At 33.1% G+C, this 15,982-nt stretch overlaps 2 long non-coding RNA genes across 2 annotated transcripts; both read left to right on the top strand.

Annotated features, from left to right (window-relative positions):
• Nucleotides 1-1,849: 1,849 nt before the first annotated feature.
• LOC136271663 (uncharacterized) lies at nt 1,850-4,835 on the top strand. The gene is made up of 2 exons (XR_010709595.1): nt 1,850-2,740; nt 4,537-4,835. It is a non-coding gene; the product is annotated as an uncharacterized lncRNA (long non-coding RNA).
• Nucleotides 4,836-8,558: 3,723 nt separating this feature from the next.
• LOC136271774 (uncharacterized) lies at nt 8,559-12,047 on the top strand. Its single transcript, XR_010709765.1, has 2 exons — nt 8,559-9,496; nt 11,749-12,047. It is a non-coding gene; the product is annotated as an uncharacterized lncRNA (long non-coding RNA).
• The last annotated feature ends 3,935 nt before the right edge of the window (nt 12,048-15,982 follow it).

Raw genomic sequence — 15,982 nt, 5'->3', positions numbered from 1 at the left:
ACAAAACATACAATTCTTGCACCATATTTTTAGATTTAAAAAATATATATATTTAGCTTTAAAGTACAAAATTTGAAAGAAATATGCTTACTCAAATTAGCTGTATTTAACTTGTAGTAAAACATCTACAGGGACATTAACAGAAATGTGCATTCAATTAAGAAGTACATCGGTTCATCATGTTATGTCATAAAGTACAACATTCAAATCTATTTGGTCTGGGGGGAAAAGCTTAGTGCTAAACGTTAAATTCATTCCATCATTAAGATTTTCAATTACAAGGCTATCTACCTGTTGATTCAGAATCGGAATTTTTTAATCACAGGTAAATTCAAAATAACAAGCGCCTTGGAGTTTTGTAAAGAAAAAAATGCTTAAATAAAAATGATGTTTTACGGGGTTTAAAACAACGTGCGCTAATTCTGGCCTTATTTTCTAAATTAATCTTTATCTGACACACACAATCACTTATACGAATCGGAATATGCGCCCTGCACAAAACCAATTAAATTCTATGGAAAAGTATCAACTATAATATAAGATTGTTCATGGTACCTTAAACTTATATGATACTTCTTAAAGATTGAATCATATTGTACTTTGTCAATTGTTGTAAGTTATGATTTTTTTTTTTCACTTCTGGTATCAACACAAAAAAGAATTTTATGTAACTATGAATATATTGAAGGAAAAAAAAGCGTTCATTCATTGTTATTTTAACAATATTGATGCAACAGTGACAATGATAACCAAATAGTACTAGTATTTGCAAGACGCATTCAAAAAATATTCATTTAACCTTAAGGAAGTATCACATAAGTTTAAAATTATCATGTCCAATTTTTTATATATAAAAATTTACAGATACCTAGCAGTTTCTTCCTTTATTCTTAAGAAGACCGATCGTGTCCATATAACCACTGACAAATTAAAGGTGAATCAGTATGTATACGTAAATTGCCATTTTAAATCCGTTTGTCAGTGTACGAATATACATGTACGCATTCTTTGAACTTCTTAAACCTGCCTTCAAACGCTTTATTTATCAGTGTTTATTTCATAAAGCGGCTACCCCTGGGGTTCAGGTGGGTGTTCTCAAGCACTTGTTCGTATTGTGTAAACGAAGCGTAAAATAATGCAGACAGAGTCATACATCAGCAAATTGCTGTATGTCAAAAAGAACTTGATTTTAAAAACATTGTGTAATATTAGAACACTTTTAAAAATATTCAACTAGCCTACTACAATTCTAATATTATTGCAAGTTATTTCTTTAAAGGGGCATTACATCAAGTACTTAGGAGTCTTTAAAAAAAATTCTTTGCTTTGCTTATTTTGAAAATCGCCCAGAAAAAAAGAGCGATAACTCAGGAAAAGCTAGTGAAGCTTCGGAGGCTTTATTAAGGTCTTCCGTTTTCAACGGAAGACCTTGTACTGATTCTGTTGATAATTCTTTTTAGGGTTTTCCGTTTTTCAACGGAAAACCCTTCTGTTATTCTACTGTTTCTTATTATTAGGGTTTTCCGTTTTTCAACGGAAAACCCTTCTGTTATTCTACTGTTTCTTATTATTATTTTTTTTTTTTTCCCGCAAATTTTGTGCACGAGATTTCTCGAACATTTTTTGTCTGATTGCTATGAAACTTTCAGGGTATGTAGATGATATTAATATCTCTAGACGTTTTTTTCTAATTTTAAAAATTCACTTCCGGTTATGAGTTATTGCCCTTTAATTGAAAATTGGGGGGTCTTTTGTCCAGAGTTGATCTCGGGAACTACAGATGATAGATGCATGAAATTTGGCGAAATTGTCGGTAACATGTTATAATTTTGCTGGCATGAAAATTTTGGTAATTTCTTTGTTAGTTTTTGAGCTATTTGTCGCCAAAGTTTAAGATTTTTTCGGGGCTGAAATTTTGTTGCTTTTTGTATTATAACCTTTAAACTAAAAATATTTTGTTAATACATATAGAACAAAAGTTGTTTAGAATAACGAGAGCTTTCATTTAAAATTAAGAAAAAAGGGCTGGCCCCTATAATTAGGGGTCAGCAGCTCATACACGTATTTTTCTGATAGCAAAAATCGTTATCATTTTATGAAAAAAATTAATTTAGTTATTGTTAATATATTAAATAATGTCATTTGGTATCAAATTAAACAAGTTCTGACCTATATTTTTTTTCAAATTTCATAAAACAAATATGTGAGAATCGTACATGAACGAGTTAATATGTCTACATAGACACACAAGCGAACAAATGCCACATTAAGGCCCAGGCATTTACTGCATTACGTTGTGTTGCGTCTTAGATAAATTGTTGTGATTCAATTTCATTTTTTTCATCTATATCATTTATGAATTCAATGAACACACATTATTTAAACGTTCTATGTGCAACTATTTGTCGGGGCGCCTCTGTTTGTGACCCCCGCGCGCGCGCGCCGAATGTAAACAGTAACGAACGGCATTGTAGAAAAGAGAGAGCCGTAATGCAGAAGAGAAGTTGTGTATTCTTTCGGTGTACACATGCATTTTCAATTTGCTGTGAAACATATGAACATGCACAGGGAACAATACTACATATTTGTTTAAGGAGGATATTTTTCTCGTGTGAATCGTTTACGAGGAAATTCTGACAGCCACACTTCTGTCGACGATCAGCCGTTGATAAGCTACGAGTAATAAAGGAGAAAAGATGGACATTAAAGTGTGTGATTTATGTGGATGTTACTGAAGAAGGTGAGGCTTTTACTCCTTTTAAAGTTTCTTGTTAACTGGTTAAAATTTAGTATATAGTATAGATGTACATGTAAGTACGTGCACACTGTTAGATGTTTTTGTTATGGTGTGGGTGTTTGTTTACTAACGTGTAATTTTTACATGTTTCATGGGTGTTTAGACTCGCTCGAGGTTCATGGGGGACTGGAAAGGGTAACTGAATTTATCTATTTAAAAAAATAACAGATTGTGAATTTTCAACTCAAAATTCAAAGCAGGGTCTAATTAGAAACATATCATATATTCTTGTGCAGAGGTCTCCAAATGTAGTCATGAATACCCTGTAGACATAACTTCAAGTAAATAAAATTGTATACTTCAGACTTCAGAGTTAAAACATGACTTTGATATCTTTTCTTTTTTTTTATGATGCCGATCATTGATAGCTAGCTCAGTTGGTAGAGCACCTGACTAGAGATTCAGGGGGCCCAGGTTCAAATCCCTTCATTATTTCTCCCATCCTGTTACAATATTGGTGTTGTGACCAACCCCTGGAACGAACAGGTTAACTCGATCCTGCCAGGGATGATCTTCGAGGGTGAAGATCATTTAAGGGGGAGGAATGTGACAGTCAGACTGGTTTGAATACCGGTGCCAGATACATGTAGCTCAGTTGGTAGAGCACTTGACTAGAGATTCAGAGGGCCAGGTTCGAATCCCACTTTGTTCTGTCGTTATTTCTCCCATCTTTTACATATACATGTATATCAGATATATGACAGATGATTAAGGTCATCACATGTTTTGCAAGATGCAATAAGTGTTAAAAACCTTTACTTTACAACAGAATACATTTAAGTGAATATTTATGTTTCTTGTTATTATTTGGTGTGGTTTTCTTGACAGTGTCGCATAAACAATTTACCCGCTCCTAAAACACAAACTTTTTTTTGTGGATTCAGCTTACCGCTGATTGGCTGCTGTTGCAGCAGACAAATAAGATATGCACGCACAAAACACAATGAACTTATCAGAGAATGAGTTGAGTTTATTTAAACTGTTGGAATTTGGGTATTTTTTTTTAAAATGTATACTTGTGACAAAACATATATGTGGTACATACAGCTGTAGCTTTATGAAGAAAATTTTGGTTAGACCATATATACCTATCATGCAAGTAAATGATATTTACAAAAAACTTGCAATTTATGGCGCACGAAATATATGCTAGTTTTATAAAGAATGACATACATTTAATGTACCACATTCTTTGAAAAATAATCTATTAAAAATTCTTCATTAAGTTTACTCATACATGTTTTATGCTTATTACACGTAGTATTGTTTTTAAAACATGTAATTTATAAGAAAATAAACAAAAACCCTCGCTAAATTTATTTGCAAACAAAATATACACAGTAGAATTGATAAAAAATGGTATACCAGAAGCTAATACCAGTACATGTACTTTGACGCTGTTCGGTGGGTAATATTCGTTTGTAATTTACGAATTGAAATATTGACTGTTGCACTACAAGTATGGTAATAAACTCTCTCTCTCTCAAACTCTCTCTCTTTCTCAATTTGATAAGTGTTTATACCTATGAAAATTTTTTAATATTATATTATGACTTGATATGCAAATTTTTGATCTTGTACTGCCTAAATGTTATGTCATGTATTGGGATATGTCATACTTATTACACTGCATGGTCAGTGTATTTTTTACAGGAATACTATGCATATGTTAATGTAAACACAGCTATTACTAGTACATGTATGTAAACACAGCTAATTATTTTTTTTATTTATTTCAGCTCAAAACAGACTCTTGTTACCACATGGCTTTTACCGGTACCTGTTGATTCTTGTGGGTCAGCTCCTGAGATTAACCTGTCACCTCTATCCACATGCATATTCCTTGTGTTCTACAGACTATTTACCGGTAATTCAAATTAAATCCGATAATGCATGAACAATAATGGAACTTGAAGAAAGCATCATGCCATGTTGTGGTTTGTGTTTGATAAGAAATTATGAAAACAAAATTAAGGCTGTTTAAAGAAATTCATAATTGCTGTGAAAATTTGTTTTTCAATAAAAGTATACAATTATGTTTCCTTTATTTTTTATTTCATAAAGATATTTAGATGTGTTTACATAATTGAACCCCCCCCCCCCCTCTATTTAATTGTCTGCATTAAGATTACATGTAGGATATGTAAATGTACATTTGACTTTGAAATAACATCTGCTATGATAATTACTTTTGAAATGAACAAGAAACAACCTATTTCTACCTTTCTAAGGTATATATGCATAAAAAAGTAGAAAAACATGTCAAATTTGAACATTTTTCATTGAAATCAACTCTGTCTCCAGCTACCTGGGTGTGTTTGAATTTAATTCTAATTTAAGGCAGATGTCTAACTTGTAGGTTGTAACTTACTGTTTTAGCATGGTTAGAAGAAGACTAGAAATCAGAATAGATTAGATATTCACTAAATATGATTGTTAGCTTACTTTTTTCATGAAAACAAGAAATCACAAGCAGGACAGCTGTCTATTTGTTAATTAAAATGGTACAAATCATACAATAAACAAATAAAGATCACATTTTAGAATCATTGATGATTGTTTTCAAATATGTGTGAGAAATGACTCAAGGAAATTGCCACATGTTTCATAAAATTAGGTAAAACATTTCAAACCATGACTTTTTATGAAAATCAAAAGATTGGGGGGTGGGGGGTATACATGTAAGGGTATTTCTAAGTGATGTGAAGCTTTTATCATGATTATATCATGTAGGCATATGTTGTATTGAATAAGGTTTCTTTTTAAAGGTGGTTGAACAAAAGTTGACCTCTAAAAGGTCAGATAAAGATGTTTTACTATGGAGAACCCTGTAAATCTGTGTTTACTAAAGGAAATTGGAAATGGTGGGTTCACTTAAATGGCCATATTTTTATTAAACCTCAATGGAATTGGCAATATGTGGTATTCTTTTTCTCAGAATTGCATTAGCTTTCTTATTCTAAGACAAACCGTCTTTTCATAAAAATGTTAGTGTACTAAGTTAAAGATACAAGGAACAGTTTCGGATAAAGTACCGTCAATATTTTTGTAAAATTGAGAGTGACTGTACTTGAAGGTTTATCATTGTTGCGTAGATTCATGAAATGAATTTTAATGATTACCAATAGTTAGAGGGATGTCTCTTGTTGGAATTGGTAAGCAATATTAAGGCCCCTAATTTTAAGTACATGAGAAGCAGAAATAAATTGTGAAACTTGCGGCTATGACAGATATGTTGACTTTACAGTGAAATTGAAGGTTACAAACGGGAGGTTATATAACATGAAATGTAGGTGGATGGGATATTATATGCCTATTTAGTATTTACTGGGTATGAGGACAATAGCAAGTTTATTGTCCCCCAAGACAGCAAATATTTAATGAGGCAAAGCCAAGGAAAATAGTAGCTGTTGAATGGGACAATAAACTTGCTATTGTCTGAATAGTCAGTTAATTGGTATTTCATTATACAGAAGAAAACTTTATTTGTCAGCGATGCAGAATTTCTTGATGATAAACAAATTAGAGTTAAATCAAACTTTGTATTTAATGCGGCGATCTTATTAGGTCAGAGGTGTTCCGAGTTTAAGGTGATATGGGACACTTCCATGTTGTGACGTATTGTTTATCGAAATAAACAATAAAATAAAGTGTAATTATATAAGTACATGTAGTTTCTTCTCAAAAATGGTCACCTAACTCCTTAGCACAGTGGGTTAGAGGGTTTACTAGGAACCTGTAAGTCATGAGTTCGAATCCCGCTGGGGTTTTTACAATTTTTACCTTTTCAAATATTTTTAAAAGCTATTTTTTGGTTAAATATTGTAAAATTTGAAAATTCTAAACCGGTGAAAAGTTTTCAATTATATAGTACTTTAATCCACATTAATATCGACAGATGTCCCATACCACCTTAAAAAGGAGGGAAATCAAATTCTGCTAATGAATGGTTTTGATGACTATTCACCATGGGCAGATAGCATGGATACTATTTTAGATAAAAAGGCATGTTTATGCGGGCGCCTTCTAGTGATCAATTTGTCGGTCTGTCCATCCGAGATTGGCTTGACAGGAGCATAGCTTCTCTCCCCTTGGCCCAATCTGGCTCATACCTCATCCACAGGGTTCCTTTGGTTGAAGGATGTGCAGTGACCTTGAACCATGTTTTTAGGTATAAGGTTAAGGTCATAGCAGAATTATATATATAAAATCCTTGTCTGGGGCATATCTTTTTTCCCTTTGGTCCAATCTGGCTTATACTCACAGAGTGTCTCTATGGTTAAACGATGTGCAGTGACCTTGCATGAAATTTCTAGGTAACGTGTGAAGATCATATCGGATCATGCAAACATCCTTTTTTGCGAGCATATATAATTTCTACTAACCCCTATTTGGCTCAGACTTCACATAAGCAGAGCTTTTGAGTAAAGGGTGAAAGGGTGTGTAGTGACCTTGAACCTATTTTCAGTGAAAAGAAACTGTGAAGGTCATATCAGAATTATATTTTTAAAAATCCTTGTCCGGAGTATATCTTCTCTCCCTTTGCTCCATTCAGCCTCATACTTTACCCACATGATGCCTTTGTTCAAAATATATGCAATGACCTCGAATGATATTTGTAGATGAAGAGTCAAGGTCATATCAGATCACACAAAAATCCATATTTTAAGAGCATAGATATACTCTCCTTTTAGCCCCTATTTGGCTAATATTTTACCTTTACAGAGTTTATTGGTTAATGGCGTGCAGTGACCTTGAACCAAGTCTGTCAATGTGAAGGTCATAGCAGATCTTTTTAAAATTAGTTTTAAATAGTAGATTATTTTCCAAATATGCTTAATCTTGGTCAGATTGAACAAAAATGCATGTATGTTAGGGGGAATGAAATTGAATTAAAAGTTCTATGCCAGCTGGAAAAATTTCAAGTTATAGGTCAAGGTCAAAGCAGAATTCTATGAAATAACATAAGCGGGGCCCTTTGAAATGTTCACCATTTCAATGTTGTCTGGTTCATAGTAATTTTACATAGAAAATATTCACAGAAGTACAGTAAAGTAAACTTTACATCGATAAGTTTCTGACAATTAATGACGCAACGAGCACACAGTACGAAAGGTCAACCCTTTGAAAAGCAGTGAAGAGGAAAATTTGCTCAGAATTATGTTTTAAACAAAATTGATTTTTTACATAAATTTTAATTTTGCATTCTGGGTTCAGAAAAAAGATGTTAGTTCAAGGTAAAGTAAACTTGTACCTAAAATGAAGTCAAATTTGTTAAGTCGTACTTAAACACATTGGGTTTTTTTGTTAAGTCGTTCTTGAAATGGTTAAGGGTTTTTGGTTAAGTCGTACTTAAAAACATTCGGATCATGTTAAGTTGTACCAAGAATCATTCGATTTTTTTTTATCTTTTTGTACTTAGGTTTCTTTGTTACTAGATTAAGAACTCTGCTTCTTAGACGTACTTCTAGCGTTGCTTTCGACATTAGCGGAAAACCCACTCGTTGCTTTGCAACGAGCTTTGCTCTAGTTATTTTTTTTTTTTCCCGCAAATTTTGTGCACGAGATTTCTCGAACATTTTTTGTCTGATTGCTATGAAACTTTCAGGGTATGTAGATGATATTAATATCTCTAGACGTTTTTTTCAAATTTTTAAAATTTACTTCCGGTTATGAGTTATTGCCCTTTAATTGAAAATTGGGGGGTCTTTTGTCCAGAGTTGATCTCGGGAACAACAGATGATAGATGCTTAAAATTTGGCGAAATTGTCGGTAACATTTTATAGTTTTGCTGGCATGAAAATTTTGGTAATTTCTTTGTTAGTTTTTGAGCTATTTGTCGCCAAAGTTTAAGATTTTTTCGGGGCTGAAATTTTGTTGCTTTTTGTATTATAACCTTTAAACTAAAAATATTTTGTTAATACATATAGAACAAAAGTTGTTTAGAATAACGAGAGCTTTCATTTAAAATTAAGAAAAAAGGGCTGGCCCCTATAATTAGGGGTCAGCAGCTCATACACGTATTTTTCTGATAGCAAAAATCGTTATCATTTTATGAAAAAAAATTAATTTAGTTATTGTTAATATATTAAATAATGTCATTTGGTATCAAATTAAACAAGTTCTGTCCTATATTTTTTTTCAAATTTCAGAAAACAAATATGTGAGAATCGTACATGAACGAGTTAATATGTCTACATAGACACACAAGCGAACAAATGCCACTTTAAGGCCCAGGCATTTACTGCATTACGTTGTGTTGCGTCTTAGATAAATTGTTGTGATTCAATTTCATTTTTTTCATCTATATCATTTATGAATTCAATGAACACACATTATTTAAACGTTCTATGTGCAACTATTTGTCGGGGCGCCCCTGTTTGTGACCCCCGCGCGCGCGCGCCGAATGTAAACAGTAACGAACGGCATTGTAGAAAAGAGAGAGCGTAATGCAGAAGAGAAGTTGTGTATTCTTTCGGTGTACACATGCATTTTCAATTTGCTGTGAAACATATGAACATGCACAGGGAACAATACTACATATTTGTTTAAGGAGGATATTTTTCTCGTGTGAATCGTTTACGAGGAAATTCTGACAGCCACACTTCTGTCGACGATCAGCCGTTGATAAGCTACGAGTAATAAAGGAGAAAAGATGGACATTAAAGTGTGTGATTTATGTGGATGTTACTGAAGAAGGTGAGGCTTTTACTCCTTTTAAAGTTTCTTGTTAACTGGTTAAAATTTAGTATATAGTATAGATGTACATGTAAGTACGTGCACACTGTTAGATGTTTTTGTTATGGTGTGGGTGTTTGTTTACTAACGTGTAATTTTTACATGTTTCATGGGTGTTTAGACTCGCTCGAGGTTCATGGGGGACTGGAAAGGGTAACTGAATTTATCTATTTAAAAAAATAACAGATTGTGAATTTTCAACTCAAAATTCAAAGCAGGGTCTAATTAGAAACATATCATATATTCTTGTGCAGAGGACTCCAAATGTAGTCATGAATACCCTGTAGACATAACTTCAAGTAAATAAAATTGTATACTTCAGACTTCAGAGTTAAAACATGACTTTAATATCTTTATGATGCTGATCATTGTATCATTAAAGAGGTATAGCAGACCAACGGGTACCCGGTACATGTACTTGTACATGTAAGTTACAAGTTAGAACTATGCCTACCATTCTACCAGTTCACATAATTTTTCTTGTTTAGCAGTTATGATGTGTACTTAAATTGTCCTTGTTAATGTTTTAAATGTAATTTTTTATTCTCTTTTTTTAATCTGACTACTGGCAGTACTGGCGTGCGAGCAGTTCTCGCCGAGGACCATTTCTCGCTGGTGCACTGTTACATCATATTTTCGTATATAATTTTATGTGTTGATAAAATGACGTAACAATGCACTGGTGAGAAATGGTACTCGGCGAGAACTGATCGCACGCCAATATTGATTAATTGCAGACAAAAACTGAAGGTTGCGAGTGTTATTTTTAATTGAACAACATTGTTTAAAATAATTCTTTATAAATGTGACGATATGACCGGTTTGAATACCAGTGCCAGATAGCTCAGTTGGTAGAGCAGCTGACTAGAGATTCAGGGGGCCCAGGTTCAAATCCCTTCATTATTTCTCCCATCCTGTTACAATATTGGTGTTGTGACCAACCCCTGGAACTAACAGGTTAACTCGATCCTGCCAGGGATGATCTTCGAGGGTGAAGATTATATAAGGGGGAGGAATGTGACGGTCAGACTGGTTTGAATACCGGTGCCAGATACATGTAGCTCAGTTGGTAGAGCACTTGACTAGAGATTCAGAGGGCCAGGTTCGAATCCCAGTTTGCTCCGTCGTTATTTCTCCCATCTTTTACATATACATGTATATCAGATATATGACAGATGATTAAGGTCATCACATGTTTTGCAAGATGCAATAAGTGTTAAAAACCTTTACTTTACAACAGAATACATTTAAGTGAATATTTATGTTTCTTGTTATTATTTGGTGTGGTTTTCTTGACAGTGTCGCATAAACAATTTACCCGCTCCTAAAACACAAACTTTCTTTTTGTGGATTCAGCTTACCGCTGATTGGCTGCTGTTGCAGCAGACAAATTAGATATGCACGCACAAAACACAATGAACTTATCAGAGAATGAGTTGAGTTTATTTAAACTGTTGGAATGTGGGTATTTTTTTTTAAAATGTATACTTGTGACAAAACATATATGTGGTACATACAGCTGTAGCTTTATGAAGAAAATTTTGGTTAGACCATATATACCTATCATGCAAGTAAATGATATTTACAAAAAACTTGCAATTTATGGCGCACGAAATATACGCTAGTTTTATAAAGATTGACATACATGTAATGTACCACATTCTTTGAAAAATAATCTATTAAAAATTCTTCATTAAGTTTAATCATACATGTTTTATGCTTATTACACGTAGTATTGTTTTTAAAACATGTAATTTATAAGAAAATAAACAAAAACCCTCGCTAAATTTATTTGCAAACAAAAAATACACAGTAGAATTGATAAAAAATGGTATACCAGAAGCTAATACCAGTACATGTACTTTGACGCTGTTCGCTGGGTAATATTCGTTTGTAATTTACGAATTGAAATATTGACTGTTGCACTACAAGTATGGTAATAAACTCTCTCTCTCTCTCAAACTCTCTCTCTTTCTCAATTTGATAAGTGTTTATACCTATGAAAATTTTTTAATATTATATTATGACTTGATATGCAAATTTTTGATCTTGTACTGCCTAAATTTTATGTCATGTATTGGGATATGTCATACTTATTACACTGCATGGTCAGTGTATTTTTTACAGAAATACTATGCATATGTTAATGTAAACACAGCTATTACTAGTACATGTATGTAAACACAGCTAATTATTTTTTTTATTTATTTCAGCTCAAAACAGACTCTTGTTACCACATGGCTTTTACCGGTACCTGTTGATTCTTGTGGGTCAGCTCCTGAGATTAACCTGTCACCTCTATCCACATGCATATTCCTTGTGTTCTACAGACTATTTACCGGTAATTCAAATTAAATCCGATAATGCATGAACAATAATGGAACTTGAAGAAAGCATCATGCCATGTTGTGGTTTGTGTTTGATAAGAAATTATGAAAACAAAATTAAGGCTGTTTAAAGAAATTCATAATTGCTGTGAAAATTTGTTTTTCAATAAAAGTATACAATTATGTTTCCTTTATTTTTTATTTCATAAAGATATTTAGATGTGTTTACATAATTGAACCCCCCCCCCCCCCCCTCTATTTAATTGTCTGCATTAAGATTACATGTAGGATATGTAAATGTACATTTGACTTTGAAATAACATCTGCTATGATAATTACTTTTGAAATGAACAAGAAACAACCTATTTCTACCTTTCTAAGGTATATATGCATAAAAAAGTAGAAAAACATGTCAAATTTGAACATTTTTCATTGAAATCAACTCTGTCTCCAGCTACCTGGGTGTGTTTGAATTTAATTCTAATTTAAGGCAGATGTCTAACTTGTAGGTTGTAACTTACTGTTTTAGCATGGTTAGAAGAAGACTAGAAATCAGAATAGATTAGATATTCACTAAATATGATTGATAGCTTACTTTTTTCATGAAAACAAGAAATCACAAGCAGGACAGCTGTCTATTTGTTAATTAAAATGGTACAAATCATACAATAAACAAATAAAGATCACATTTTAGAATCATTGATGATTGTTTTCAAATATGTGTGAGAAATGACTCAAGGAAATTGCCACATGTTTCATAAAATTAGGTAAAACATTTCAAACCATGACTTTTTATGAAAATCAAAAGATTGGGGGGTGGGGGGTATACATGTAAGGGTATTTCTAAGTGATGTGAAGCTTTTTTCATGATTATATCATGTAGGCATATGTTGTATTGAATAAGGTTTCTTTTTAAAGGTGGTTGAACAAAAGTTGACCTCTAAAAGGTCAGGTAAAGATGTTTTACAATGGAGAACCCTGTAAATCTGTGTTTACTAAAGGAAATTGGAAATGGTGGGTTCACTTAAATGGCCATATTTTTATTAAACCTCAATGGAATTGGCAATATGTGGTATTCTTTTTCTCAGAATTGCATTAGCTTTCTTATTCTAAGACAAACCGTCTTTTCATAAAAATGTTAGTGTACTAAGTTAAAGATACAAGGAACAGTTTCGGATAAAGTACCGTCAATATTTTTGTAAAATTGAGAGTGACTGTACTTGAAGGTTTATCATTGTTGCGTAGATTCATGAAATGAATTTTAATGATTACCAATAGTTAGAGGGATGTCTCTTGTTGGAATATTGGTAAGCAATTTTAAGGCCCCTAATTTTAAGTACATGAGAAGCAGAAATAAATTGTGAAACTTGCGACTATGACAGATATGTTGACTTTACAGTGAAATTGAAGGTTACAAATGGGAGGTTATATAACATGAAATGTAGGTGGATGGGATATTATATGCCTATTTAGTATTTACTGGGTATGAGGACAATAGCAAGTTTATTGTCCCCCAAGACAGCAAATATTTAATGAGGCAAAGCCAAGGGAAATAGTAGCTGTTGAATGGGACAATAAACTTGCTATTGTCCGAAAAGTCAGTTAATTGGTATTTCATTATACAGAAGAAAACTTTATTTGTCAGCGATGCAGAATTTCTTGATGATAAACAAATTAGAGTTAAATCAAACTTTGTATTTAATGCGGCGATCTTATTAGGTCAGAGGTATTCCGAGTTTAAGGTGATATGGGACACTTCCATGTTGAGACGTATTGTTTATCGAAATAAACAATAAAATAAAGTGTAATTATATAAGTACATGTAGTTTCTTCTCAAAAATGGTCACCTAACTCCTTAGCACAGTGGGTTAGAGGGTTTACTAGGAACCTGTAAGTCATGAGTTCGAATCCCGCTGGGGTTTTTACAATTTTTACCTTTTCAAATATTTTTAAAAGCTATTTTTTGGTTAAATATTGTAAAATTTGAAAATTCTAAACCGGTGAAAAGTTTTCAATTATATAGTACTTTAAGGTACCTCACTACACCTACACTTATACTTTTTGAGACACTACGTCACAAGATGGCGATTTAAATGTTTTGTTAAACTGTTTAAATCGTTCGATTGGGTTGTATATCGTCGTAGCCAAGTGGCTAAAGTATTAGGCTTCTGAACCGCAGATCATGAGTTCGAATCTGCCTGGAGCTTTTGTTCATGTTAACTGAATTAAATTTTTGAAAATGTAATTTTTCATCCAAAATTGCACATTTTTTTGCCTATTAGACTTAAATACTTCTTATCCATTATGATATCTATCATAGTCAAGTAATTGTCTGCTGATTGGAGAAAATATTTCACGGTGTAGTGAGCCACCTTAATCCACATTAATATCGACAGATGTCCCATACCACCTTAAAAAGGAGGGAAATCAAATTCTGCTAATGAATGGCTTTGATGACTATTCACCATGGGCAGATAGCATGGATACTATTTTAGATAAAAAGGCATGTTTATGCGGGCGCCTTCTAGTGATCAATTTGTCGGTCTGTCCATCCGAGATGGCTTGACAGGAGCATAGCTTCTCTCCCCTTGGCCCAATCTGGCTCATACCTCATCCACAGGGTTCCTTTGGTTGAAGGATGTGCAGTGACCTTGAACCATGTTTTTAGGTATAAGGTTAAGGTCATAGCAGAATTATATATATAAAATCCTTGTCTGGGGCATATCTTTTTTCCCTTTGGTCCAATCTGGCTAATACTCACAGAGTGTCTCTATGGTTAAACGATGTGCAGTGACCTTGCATGAAATTTCTAGGTAACGGGTGAAGATCATATCGGATCATGCAAAAATCCTTTTTTGAGAGCATATATAATTTCTACTAACCCCTTTTTGGCTCAGACTTCACATAAGCAGAGCTTTTGAGTAAAGGGTGAAAGGGTGTGTAGTGACCTTGAACCTATTTTCAGTGAAAAGAAACTGTGAAGGTCATATCAGAATTATATTTTTAAAAATCCTTGTCCGGAGTATATCTTCTCTCCCTTTGCTCCATTCAGCCTCATACTTTACCCACATGATGCCTTTGTTCAAAATATATGCAATGACCTCGAATGATATTTGTAGATGAAGAGTCAAGGTCATATCAGATCACACAAAAATCCATATTTTAAGAGCATAGATATACTCTCCTTTTAGCCCCTATTTGGCTAATATTTTACCTTTACAGAGTTTATTGGTTAATAGCGTGCAGTGACCTTGAACCAAGTCTGTCAATGTGAAGGTCATAGCAGATCTTTTTAAAATTAGTTTTAAATAGTATATTATTTTCCAAATATGCTTAATCTTGGTCAGATTGAACAAAAATGCATGTATGTTAGGGGGAATGAAATTGAATTAAAAGTTCTATGCCAGCTGGAAAAATTTCAAGTTATAGGTCAAGGTCAAAGCAGAATTCTCTGAAATAACATAAGCGGGGCCCTTTGAAATGTTCACCATTTCAATGTTGTCTGGTTCATAGTAATTTTACATAGAAAATATTCACAGAAGTACAGTAAAGTAAACTTAACATCGATAAGTTTCTGACAATTACTGACGTAACGAGCACACAGTACGAAAGGTCAACCTTTTGAAAAGCAGTGAAGAGGAAAAGTTGCTCAGAATTATGTTTTAAACAAAATTGATTTTTTACGTAAATTTTAATTTTGCATTCTGGGTTAAGAAAAAAGATGTTAGTTCAAGGTAAAGTAAACTTGTACCTAAAATGAAGTCAAATTTGTTAAGTCGTACTTAAACACATTGGTTTTTTTTGTTAAGTCGTTCTTGAAATGGTTAAGGGTTTTTGGTTAAGTCGTACTTAAAAACATTCGGATCATGTTAAGTTGTACCAAGAATCATTCGATTTTTTTTATCTTTTTTTACTTAGGTTTCTTTGTTACTAGATTAAGAACTCTGCTTCTTAGACGTACTTCTAGCGTTGCTTTCGACATTAGCGGAAAACCCACTCGTTGCTTTGCAACGAGCTTTGCTCTAGTTATTCTTTTTTTTCTTCTAGACGTTTTTTTAAACTCAAATATCTTGTTTGTTTGTTGTCCTATAAAGTTCAAATTTTCAGAGCTTATTGGTAG

The sequence above is a fragment of the Magallana gigas genome, chromosome 9 (genome assembly GCF_963853765.1).
Source record: "Magallana gigas chromosome 9, xbMagGiga1.1, whole genome shotgun sequence".
NCBI classification, from domain to species: Eukaryota; Metazoa; Mollusca; class Bivalvia; order Ostreida; family Ostreidae; genus Magallana; species Magallana gigas.
This window is presented reverse-complemented; position numbering and strand designations above follow the sequence as displayed.